The sequence below is a fragment of the Orussus abietinus genome, unplaced genomic scaffold, assembly GCF_000612105.2.
Source record: "Orussus abietinus isolate OABI.00-Male unplaced genomic scaffold, Oabi_2.0 scaffold1, whole genome shotgun sequence".
Taxonomy (NCBI): Eukaryota; Metazoa; Arthropoda; class Insecta; order Hymenoptera; family Orussidae; genus Orussus; species Orussus abietinus.
In genome coordinates, this window is record NW_019396017.1 from 2,220,697 (window position 1) to 2,233,351 (window position 12,655).

The following is a 12,655-nucleotide window of genomic DNA, read 5'->3' on the forward strand; positions in this document are numbered from 1 at the left end:
TCCGGTATAGTCTAGTGGCTAGGATACCTGGCTCTCACCCAGGAGGCTCGGGTTCGATTCCCGGTACCGGAAGATTTTTTTTTCCCTTTTAAAATCATTTTTATATTCCAGAAATATTACACTAACAATACTCCGTTTCAGTATTATTTATTAATAGTACGTATGTGTATTTTCCATGCACTTCACAGTGAGTACATAACCGAGGAGCACGTCCTCGTAACGTGCGTAATGCATTGATCAAGATCGAGGAGAAGACTAACTCCGCTCCAACGAAGGACTCCTAAATATAGTAAATCGGTCGCCTTATCAGCCAGAGTTTATAGTTGCGATTCCGAGGAGCGTCACGTTAAGGCAACCTCGGGCATTGAAATACAAAAGATGTTGCACGCAGAGGTTGCACCTTGAGGATGCAGAGGGATCCACAGGTGTGACTCAAAACTTGATACCACTCGTTAGAGCAGGCGAAACCTGATCCCGCCGAGTTATGTGCGGCATAACGGCGTTATGCCTGCAGTCATTAGCGCGCTCGTGAAATTTATTTAACGACGTGGATCAATTTTTCAGAGGGTTTTAAAAGCGCGCTGCGTGCCCGTTCGACAACCATGACCCTAGATAATGCGCCGCAGGACGACCCCACGGCCATTCCAAGTTTCCAGCGTCGAGTCCATCATCGGCCGGAACGAGATTTCGACGAGTCGATTCACTTTTTAGCCCTCCCCCTTTTATTCAATGCGCCGAACGGTATAACGCGCCATGCGTCGAGAGCATTGTTTTCCGGTCGCCAATCTGCCGGCATTATCTTCGCCAGAGCGGCGCGTTTTGTCCCCGGACTGCACTTCATCCCCAGGAATTAAAAAACTTGACAACTTTTTCAATATCCTCGGCGAACCTCTCCCTGTAATTGCTGCTTGCGATTAAGGCCATATCGATACGTGATGTGCGTTTCAAACGAGCGATAATTGAGGAAATAATGCTGCAAAAAAATTCCCGAATTGCCCTGAACAGAAAACAAGCGTATTAGTTGATCGAAAGAAACATATACCGTCGTTAAAAATATCTAATCGCAAGAAATAATTATTTTCTCAAGGCGATAAATTGATGTTGCGGATGTGAACGAATTTAGCTTATTCGAGCATTTCTTTGGGTGTATCCGATCGCAAGATTTTATTGTTGTTGATTCCTTTGAGGCGACGTTTTTTTTTTCTCAGGGTGGGGGCTTAATATATGCATGTATGATATATATTCTGGTTGCTAATTTCTAATGGACCGCAGAAATCGTCAGATGCTGCGATTCGAGCACCGAAGCTAGGCTGATGCATGCACCATCATGGGAGTAACTCACCCGAGGCTCGGTGTGAATTCGATTACGTTAGAAACAGTGTTTGGCGCTCGGCCCATTAGCGCGGGGAACTTGTTCGATTAATTAATCCGGATATAACATATCTGTTCTCGCGTGCGATCGGAAAGATTTACGCCGGAAGGTATCAGGCCTGATGCGAGCCGATAATGGGACCAGCGAAACCGGCTCCGGCATTTCCCCGCAAAAAGCATTCTGTAAAAGTGCGATCCGCGACGTTTTAACCCGATGACAGGTTTGACATTCGCTGGGAGAATTACACGGTTTGCATATTATTACCCGGCGCTAATAACGAAGTAATGACAGAGGTGGCGCATCCGCTTACGGGCGAGCGCGCGTGTCGGTTCCATTATACTTACGTCGTGTGACTTCTATCGAATTATAGTGATAATGCGCGGCAGCATCGAGATGCCTGCCGCTCGTTCCTTATCCTTTAATTATAAAAGAGTCTCATTAGAAAATGCCCGCACTGTGTGATTTAGAGGGGCGTGTGATCAGGCTTGATGCACTTATCTGAGCATTTGCATATTGCGTGCGAAGCATACGAGGGGTTGCGAAGAACGGGCGACGGACTCGTATGCGTATTTGCAAGGACGCGATCGTGACATTTCCCATTGTTGTACTTCGAGGTGCCATTTTTATCCGTTTTCACTCGGCGATTTTCCGGTCCATACGTACCCATATGTACCTGCAATTAGGATTACGCAACTAGTCCATTGAAACTCGAGAAAAATGTCCGGGCAAAGGAGAGGCAATCGAGTTTAATAAAAATCACGTAAATTTATGCAGGGGACTTATCACTGTTAAATATTTATATTTTATTTAATATCATAGGAGGCAATATTTTCTGGTCACGTGGCCGATGATTTTGGAACGAATAAGGATTCGACGAGACCATGATTGTCTCATCCGTGGCACCCGCGCAGCATCCGGCATCTCCCTGTCCTAAGGGTGGCTCGATCGATCTTTCGAAGGATCGATACGTTACGGGCCTAAGCACTTCAAACGGCACGAGCGGCACTCGGGTCCAGGAATGGCAATAACGTTGATAGGATAGTAATATAATTATCACCTGTGCAAGAGGGCCGATAGTGGCGCTACGCGTATAATTAGATGTGGGATTGAAGGGGCGGCGTAGGGCTGCAAGTATAATGCCATGCAAATATACCTCATCACTCGGTCCACCAGGAATAGAGTGCATTAATCCGCTAATGCACCCGGGTCTCGTAAAATTAGATTCGGCCAGATTTAGTTGGAAATGCGATATTTCAATGACAGCCGAATTACACGCGATTCCGAGGCCGCTCGACTTCGGGCTCGGCCACCGAAATGACGGCCGCGGTAACGAGAATCGTAATCTACGGATTTTACCATTACGCGTTTCACGTCCTGCCCTATCGGCTTATCGCCTGTCGGACTCGTCCACTCAAAGCGGTACCCAGGGTGGGAAATTATTATTTATGTCAATACGATTTAGCGAGGTTCCACGCGGAACGTACCTACAAAATGTACCCATTATGTACTCTCGAAATTTTCGGTAAATTACGTCCGGCAGTTCTCGTTAATACGTGCGTGGTTTTCGTACTGGCGATAGAAGATAAGGGTGGAGAGGATGTTCCGGAAAACCAAGGAGGTCGCACCTGGGGTCTTCCTCGCGGGTTCTTCTCGACGGCTGGAACGCCCGGAGGATTACTCCCGTCCAATTAAATTTAACGAATTTGAGCGAGTACGGGCGGCTTTATTGGTTTCATTAATTACGCATGCACTGGCCGATGGACACCGCGTCCGCTTCCAGCCGAAATGCAAGCGAGGTCGGGGGACGCAATAGTGGAGTTCTCCTGTCCGGTAGAATCGAAGCGGGCCAGAGTGATTGAACTGCGCCTATTCAGCCGCTTGTACCGACCGATATGCCCCAAGGGACTCAAATGGACCACCGGACGCGCTAACGTGCCGATACTCAAAATTTGCTAATTCAATCCTTCCCGGATCGATCGGTGTCCAGGACCAAAGACGTCACCTCGCGGGTAAAAAAAGAGTAAAAGAAAAATATAAATAAGAGACCACCTCGAGGGTTCCGTGACAAAAGAATTGCGCAAAGGGAACCAGGTGACCGGGTACCCTTTCGTCGATGCGACGTTTACGGGGATAGTTTCACGCCAGGTTAAGGAATGGAGTTAATATTAATAAGATAATTAAGGAAGCGAGCTGCGTCGAGGGACTCCCGGAATAGGACGTTTCCTCCTTTCCCGAAGGCGACATGTGAGGTGGGCCCTTTACGGGCCTATCGACACGAATATGCTAATAGGTCTCGTGCTCGCTAGTTATGTTAATTCCTCTATGATTCACCGGGCCGACATATGCCGCGGTGCATTTTATTCCGACCACCTGCGGAGCCCTAATTGTCGATGAATTATTAATTACGGAAGAATGACCCGTATTATCCGGTCAGCTAGGCCTCCCTCCTGGTCAGTTTGTCGCCTTGGAGCGAAAGGGTGTCGAGGCGCTTCCCGGGCGTCGCAACGGCCGCCATCTTGGATTCTCTTCGCGTCCTCTTGGAACTCCGCAATTTCCCTTGAAATTTCCACCGGTGGCGGGTAGAAAAGGAGGATTTCGCGAAAGCGAGTCGACGGCCCGCCTCGCAGCGGGTGGCTCGGCATTTTCTCTGCAATAGCTTTTCCCCGGGAGGGAAAGTCTCGCTCCGTCTCTGGAGGGCACGAAAATGCTAATTAACACGCCATAGGTACCTCTCTCTCCGCAGACGGCGTCGCCCCGCGGAATCGTAAAACGCGGAACATTGGCACCGGCTAACAAGGCGTGAAGAAAATTAGCCGGTGACGTCACCGGTTGCCAAAATATTTTGCGGAGGGTGGTCCGGGTGGAGGAGCCATCCCTGCAGGCTCGTAAACCCTGGGCGCAATGGCCAAGGGGGCGGACGAGCGTCGAAAGCGGACGGAGGTCGTCAATGTTGATGATGCGTGGATCACGATATACTGACGGCTCCATCATAGCTGGCCCACTCTTCCACCCTTCGCCCTCGACACCCACCCCGCGAAAGAGCGTCCTTTCCGTTCGCTTTATCGAAAGAACCTCGAAGAGACCTCGCGTCGCCATCTTGAGCCTCGTTCTCGATGGAGTGCCGAAGCGATTCGCCGTTTAGATACCGTAGATCGTCTTCCATCCGGACTGGTTACGCCCGATTTCCCTTGCGGGGGTGGAACCTGAAGGAATAAAAACTCCCGCCATGTTGGAATCCATTTTTCAGGCGTTTACACGCGAGGATTAAGTTTCAGGATTTAATTTCCAGATCGTAGGATCGCGTCGAGGGAGGAATATTCTCAAAGGGGTCGCCATTGTACACTGTTAAAAAAAAACATTCAGTCCACACACTTTTAATACGTAAGGTTGGAGTAAAAATATAAATTTGACGTCTTAATAGTGAATTAGCGGACGTTTATTATAATATTCTAAGTGAATTTACAATTTTATAACACCGTGTTGCAATCTTGTGAAGGAGAATAATTATAAATTTGATGTTCGAAAATCATCTGGTGCGCATTGTTTGCAAATTATTTAGATGAGTTTTGAATTTTATGATCGTTTACGTTACGACGTACGGTCGTGAAAATATGTTAGAAAATTATAATATTCTTTTAACAGTGGAGTATATGCACGGGGATTTTCCTATTTTGCGAACCTCCCTTATGAAATTTGTGATCGATATACCTATTACGATCACAGGCTACGTAAATGTCCGCGGTCTTTGGTGCGAGGTGTCAAGTACCCGGCAAGGCAATCGACTTCCAAGGTGCAACCGAAGGGTGCACCGACGAGGTGACTCCAGGAATCGGTTATCCGGCCGCCCGGCGCGCACACTCTGCCGCGCATAAACCGCGTAATTACGCGACTCCCTGGCAAAGTCCGCCCTTTGCCGTTTGTCGCCGCATGCTGGCGGAAAGGGTGAAGCGTCGCGGCGAGGCGATTAATTCGGACGCAATTATAATTAACCCCCGAGCTGGCAACGGCCAGCGGGGGGTTTCCGGAGTTCCTTGGCCGCTCCAGCTGACACGCCGCAGCCTTGCCCCAGGGTCGCGCCGGATGTCGCCGCCTCGGCGTCGACGTCCCCAGGGTGCAGGACCTTCTACAAGGGTTGTGCCCAGAAATGGGGAACGCGATACAGAAGCGTGGCTGGAACGAGCCGCGCAGGAAATAAGGATTAAAAAAGGGGGGAAATGAACAAAGAGAAAGAGGGATGAAATTACGAGGAAGAAAAATTACCCGGTTAAGATGGAACATTAAAAAAATAGAACTGGTACACATCATTTTTATACATGTTTGAATGAGTAGTTTTTTTTTTCCTTATATCGGAATACCGTGTTATAAGGACGTGGTATTTTATTATTTGGTACGTGCACTAGTATGAGCGCTCGTGCAGGGAAAAAGATATTTTCCGTCTCTGGGAATGGACTTCTGACGCGGAAACGGTAGATGGAGATGGGTCGAATTTCCGGGGAATATCGACTATTGATCAGTCCAGAATCGACGCGCTTCCCTTTACCTGTTACCGGGAAAACTGAAATACCGTGGCGTAATGCGATCGGGTCCCCGCACCTCGGCGAAGTGGTCCATCGGAGATTTATCGAGGAATCTCCGACGATAATTCGGCGGAAGTTTGCCGAGGAAAGTGGCGAAAGAGGGGTTTTATCGGTGTCGATTCACGGGGGGTGGGCCGGCACCCCCATGAATCGAGGGTGGATCGGTCTCTCTTTCTCTCTCTCCGTGGCGCTCCCTCTTCCTCGCCCCATATCCGACTGTCGTCGCGTATTGACGCTTCCACTTTATTCAGTTGCTCGGCCAACACGCGGATGACACTCGGACGAGCGAACTTAGACATGTTTTTTCGCTTTGCTCATTTCCGCCGAGATCGGACCCGCCCTCCGCGTCGGTTCCGGCCTCTCGCATGAGAACCTAAACCCACCCCTGGGCATCCCTTGCCATGACGGTTTTCCCGCATCCCCTGGACCGGAATTTCCGAAAAATAAAAATAAATAAAAATGAGAAAAAAGAATCCAGATAAAATCTATCCTCATTTTACATTTTTAGAGGGTGTACCTACCACCTCGTTTATGTATTCATAGTACTTCATTAGAACAATCCGTATTTTTTAATTCTTGGAAATAATTCCAGGAAGCGTTAACGACGCTTTAACCCCTCGTTGTTAGGTTCTTCGTTAAAAGTCAGAGGTGGAGGATTTGACGAGCGAAGCCCATATTTCCTCGCGGCACACACGATGCGGAATTAAAAAGAGGGTACGGAAAGTAATCGATTCGCGGGTGCGTAAGCGTACCTCGCGCACGTCCAGGGTGCGACATGGGTGAGCGCACGTTGAGTGGTAATTTTTCCCTCATCAGGCATCGCTCGGGCATTTTTATTGGTAATTAAAAGTTAGCGGGGTGTGTGATTGGAATTAATGGTCAAATGGTCAATCTGGCCCTGGGGTAGGCTATACTAAGAGAAACAACCCCGCGTCGAGTGGCCGGGGAGAGAAATTTTCGATTACCGTGGACCCAGGGTTCCCTCGAATGAAAACCGAATGAAAAAGTAATTGGCGCTCGGCGGTGTGATAACGTTATTCTTGTACCTCGACGAGGTCTTCCCGGGAAACCCTCCCTTACGGAGGGGGCGGTAAGGGTGGAATTCCCGGGAATGTCGGCGGGATTCTTCCGCGACTATCCACGGGACGTGCCAGCCCCGTGTAATTCCCTCGCCGAGGATTCCCGAGATATACCTAGATGCTTCTCGTAAAAGTCAAATGACGCTCCTAGGGAATTTCTAAACACACCTTTTATTGGATACCCTGCCGTCGCGCGTTATTTTTAAAATTATGAACGACCTCGTACCGCCGTCTAGACGAATACCCATGACTCTTTTATACTCTCTCGGGGCAGCAGGTAATCCGACGAGGAACCTATCTGTGCACGGCGAAGATTTTTAATAATACAATCCCCTGATAACATCCCAACAATACATTACATCAAAGTCTTCGCTTTGGAATTTTTTTTAAATACCCCCACCGGTTAAAACCACGCTGATAAAAATCCACGGAAATTTATCCACCTCGTAACTGAAGTTTCGCGCAGAAAATGGAAAATGGAAAAGTTATAGATAAGAGGATTTTAGATACCCGCGCCGTTGTATATTTACATTATTATTGCATTTTTTCTTGAATTAAATAATACCTTGCCGAATATAACCGAGGATTTTACCGCGATTTATTGCATCGTTAAAGTAACCCTTGTGTGTACAAATTTACAGGGAGATATTTATGAGTGTTTCAAGGAGCAAGTGGCAATGATTTTAATTGTACACATCCATTAAGAATTTCAACTTCGAGCCGCAGGTTGAAAGCATATCCGTGGTGATTTGTCTCGGTCGTTCGGTGGCATCTTCCAGGGGATGATTTTAAAAATTCCGGAGGACTTTATCGTTCCTCGAGCGAAGCCAGGACGCTTTTATGTCCTCCCGTGGAATGCGGGAATCGGGGGTTCCCAAAAGGGAGGAATTCTCCTCTTCTCGTCGGACGTCGAAGCAACCCCTTGACATTTTCTTCCCAGGGGTGGCTGGCGAGGGTGGCGCGACGTCTATCTGTCATTACGGGAGATTTGTGCTCGTCCGAACTAAAGCGACCTTCTGCGTCGCGTTACGGTTATGGGTTACGTCTCTGGTGCCCGACCCTCGGGGTGGCGTAATCGCCAGGAGCATAACAACCCCCGAATAGAGAGGAGCATAACCCAAGCATGGCGGCATAAACGGGGCGCACGCCGGAAATGGAGAGAGTAAGTACAAATCGAAACCCGAGGCCGAAGCCTCGCCTCGAGCATATGCAATTCTTTGCGGCTCCTCGAGCTTTTATTTCCCGCCCCCGTTCCTATTTCCTCACCCCCTGCTGCACGCATGCAACCCCCACCGATTTCCCCCAAACTTGGGAGAGAAGAAACTGGCGGATTTCCCCAGGAAAATCGTCTCCAAGTTCCAGGGAGATCCACGATTCGCGTGAATTTTTATGACTCACGTGAAGATAATAGACATTTACTTACCCCACGTGGGGTAAGATGGGTAAGTAAGAAGACATTTCTGGTATTCATAATTCTTAATAAACCTCACGAGGGGTTATTAATAAAAAATCGTCGGATTTTAAAGCCGAACGTCAGCTGTTACCGAATCGCATTGTTCATTATCACAGGAAATCGTTTTTACTTATTTCCGAAAAAAATTTCAAGTATGCACGAAATTTATTCCGATATCCATTCCAGGGAGAGAGATAGAGTGAACGCGAAGTTCGAGTTGATAGAAGCGAGGAAAGGAGCTATGGTGCTTTGGTGGAATTCTTTTTTCTACGGGGAGTCAAGAATAGACCATCGGAGTGACTTACACCCAGGACGGGATAAGTGAGTTCGACTTGGCCATTCATCCCGGGAGGATAAGGGAGAGAGTAGGTAATATTGATGGACGGTGACTAGGCTCTTATCGTCGACGGGGTAGTTTATCATCCCCTAACGAGCGCATTATGCCTCGATTAATCTTCGATATTTATATTAGGAGTTTATTTCATAAATCGGCGGTGTAAGGCGCGATCGAGGAGCGCCGCGGGAGTCTCGATGGCCATCAATCCTGCGGCCATTCCGGAGGGTTATCGATATCGCGACATATCGATACCGGCCCATGGACGAGAAGGTGTCCGCGGTCTCTTCTCCATATTTCGTTGAAAAATCGCCCGCTCGTGGAGATCCTTTCTTCCCGGTTCTCGTCTCGGGAAGACAGGACGAGGTTTTCAGGAAGCCGCCTTCCTCGGGGAAATTCGATCTAACGGATCGGCATAAGGGCGAATAACCTATTGATATGCAAACTAAGACTCGCATCGTAAAGTTCCCGCAATATCGGGGGACTTTGCATATTTGCCGGGCGATCGTCCTTCGCGCCCGTTTTATCCCGCGTTATCCTGAATGATACGCCGGTTTAAACTTTAACTTAACCCGTAATCACGGGCCGCGGAGGTAAAATACAAACGCGAGACCAGACGCGGGGGTTTAGCCGCGTAAACCAACCCGCGGCGCGGAACGGCCGCTTTACGTTATGCTTCCTGAGAATCGTTAAGCGGCCATACTCGAGCACGCCGTTAGTCGCGCTGTAAATTCGTGCCTAAGTGCTCGGCCCGAAATTTATGGCGTTTCCTCGTCCCTCTCGGCCAATTGATAATTAAGGGCCTTCATCGAGGCCGCGACAAATCGCTCGGCTACCGTGCTAAACCGATCTCCCGACGTTTCGGATTTCTCTCAGGGACTTCGACTTCCCCTTAAACCCCCTCGTAAACAAACTGATCCGAAAAAATATTTCATCCTCCCTTAAAATCGGATGCATTAATTCCTCAGAATTTACCTCTTGAATGGAAGTCCCCCTAAGAAACGTCCCGTGAGAATTCAAATTTCCTAGATTTATATAAACAATTTCCTAAATTTTTGTAAAAAGAATTGAAGACTGACGGGTGGAGGGACCTCTCTTAGGGCCTTCACGTTTACGTGGGAAGATTTCAGACGATTTGATAAACTCAGTTTGGGGAAAAATTGCGAAAGTGAATCATGGAGGGACTTTCATGACGCCTTAAGGGCACGCGAAAGTGGCATCCGAAAGGTCCATCGTTCATGAAACTTTTCTCCAAACTGAATGCACCGAATCGTTTGAAATTTTGCAACGTGAACGTTAAGGCTATAAGGAAGGTCCTAACACTCGCGAAATTTCATTTTTCATAAGTAATTTTAAAAATATCTACGAACGAATTTGTAAAAAATTGAAATTTCATGAGTTTCGGGACCTTTCTTATATCCTCCAGATTTATATTGTGGAGTTTGAATCGATTCGGTACACCCACCTTGGAGAAGTTTCATAAACGACTCTTTGACGCCACTTTCACACCGCCTTAAGGGGATCCTGATGAAGGGGAAGATGGCAAGGAGGCGGAGGAGGAGAGGGTTGGCATATTTCGAGGTTAATAAATCGCCAAGAGGAAATTGGACACCGCGATGGAGTCGTCGGGAAGAAAGATAGTTAATTGGAGCATAATTTGAAAGGTGGCGGTGATGAAATTGTCCGATCTTGACACCGAGCGGCGAGAAAGCACGAGCGGCTTAAGTCGTTTCGACCCACCGCCCAAACTCGCTCGTTTCCACCGACAGGCCTGATCGATCCAGCTATCTCGATCCTATTATCGAGTCCATTAAATTCATCAAAGTGCCGAGGCGTCGGAATATCCGCGGTCGATAACTCGGTCCTAAGCGCCAGGCAAATCCGCATCGGATACGGTCTTTCTGAAACCGTGACGGCGCCTCCACTCTCACACTTCCTATGGAAATTTCCCCCACATTCGCATGTAAACGCGGCTTTGGTGTTTCCACCTTGACGACATAGACATCACGTAAGAAATGGTCTCCAGGGCTGGAATTTTCACCGGCGCGTCCTGAGAGATACCCTAGGAAATGAAACATTCAACAAAACTGCACTCCCTTGTGAAAAATAAATAATACGAGTTTCACTAGCCAAGACTTTCAGAAACAGTTTCAACCAATGGGAATATTTTATTTAATGAACGGAATTATTTTAATGTCTGGCATGAACCGAGGTTATTAACCGAAGAACATTCTCCCGTCGATGAAAAATTTTCTTGTCGATGCAATAATCAAGTTGAATGAAAACTGAATGAATATGAATTTAACTGAATATTTTCTTTTAATCGAGCATGTCAAAAACCGAGTTGTTTAGCGTTTTTGCAGATTTAAGAGGACGTTAAACCCGTTGCAAGGATTCTGGGCCGTTAAAGAGCTCTTCCAACTTTCGGGGGTTGGATCTGGTCTCTGGCGTCCGATGGGCACTCCGACCCCATTGTTGCATATCGACGAATTTATCGCCGGAATCGCGCACCCCGGTACATTGTGGTCGAGATTATTTACGATATTGACACATCCTCTTATGCAAATTCCCGTCGGACGAGAAGGGTTGATGGGGTCCTCGTCGCAGGGACGCGAAGGATCCAGACGTATCGACGAATTTACGAGGAAACCGACTCGACCATTCTCACCCTCAGGTTTGGCGTTATGCTAATTATGCCAATTAGCATAGGAATTATCGAGGTTTCTTTCGCCCTGCTATGCAGAGGAAATTTGTCGCCACGTCCGCCGCAATCGGGAGGCCATGTCGAGGAAGACCGAGCAGTGACTTCCCTCTCCCAGGATTTATGCCGTGAATTTTTTGCCTCGTTATCGTACATCTTCTTTTTTTAATCTAGAACCTAACCCCCCATTCCGACGAGACGTTGGAGAACCCAGATGAACATTTGAATGAACCGCCACCAGAGGGTTCTCCCTACGGATGAATTTCATTTTTTCTGCGAATTTCAGGAATCATTGTGGAGGAGAACCGTGAAGAATCCCGAATTTGCATGAATTTCCATCAGAACGTCGTTTTGCGTGTGTTCGGCGTGCCCTCGATAAATGAATAAAATTATTTCCAAGGGGATTTCAAGTCATAAAGATGTTTTAAAAAATCCTAGGAGCTATGGCGAAGGCAGAGGCGTCTTACCCCTCTTCGGTGTCTCCTCGAGGATAATTTTCTTCAGCAACCCTGAGGCCCGTTTCCGGCCGCAGGAATTTTTTCCGCAGCCCCGCCAGCGTCGATTCGACCCACTCGAGCAGTCTGCGGGAAAATTAGAGCGAAGCTCAGTCATTTCCCGAGCGAGGGACAATGCGAGGGAGCGATTCGCGGAATCGCAGGACGATTAGCATGGAAAGTGGGCTGATCTGTCCGGTTCCAGTGCGGACGTTCCGGCGCGGACATTCGTATGTAAAGTTCTCGCGAGAGTAAGACTACCCCTCGGGGGTAGGTCTGTCCCGGGGGTTAACGCGTGTAACTCGCAGGGTGCGGCGAAGCCGCGGCGGAATATAGATGGCGGCTAACGGCGAGGCCTCGAAGAGGGGTCGATTCGCCACGGCCCGTTTCTGGTCTGCGGGTGCGTTTAGTTAAGTCATTCGCGAGGATTGCGGATCCGCCACGGGTCGTGATCTCGCATTTGTCCCGGCAAGCCTGGCGCAAAACAAAGGAGACACCTCGGTCGTAAAATCGTGCGGAAGAACGCAAGGATCCCGGCCTCAGAGGCCGAGGAAATCCCGAGTTCCTTCCGCACGACGAGCGATTCGCCTCCCCGTAGTCGCCGTATTCCAGGAGGTGGAGGAACGAGCGGCGATCGAAAAACTT

At 48.5% G+C, this 12,655-nt stretch overlaps 1 non-coding gene across 1 annotated transcript; it reads left to right on the plus strand.

Moving 5' to 3' along the window:
- Positions 1-72, plus strand: Trnae-cuc. Its single transcript has one exon. It is a non-coding gene; the product is annotated as a tRNA-Glu (tRNA).
- The last annotated feature ends 12,583 nt before the right edge of the window (positions 73-12,655 follow it).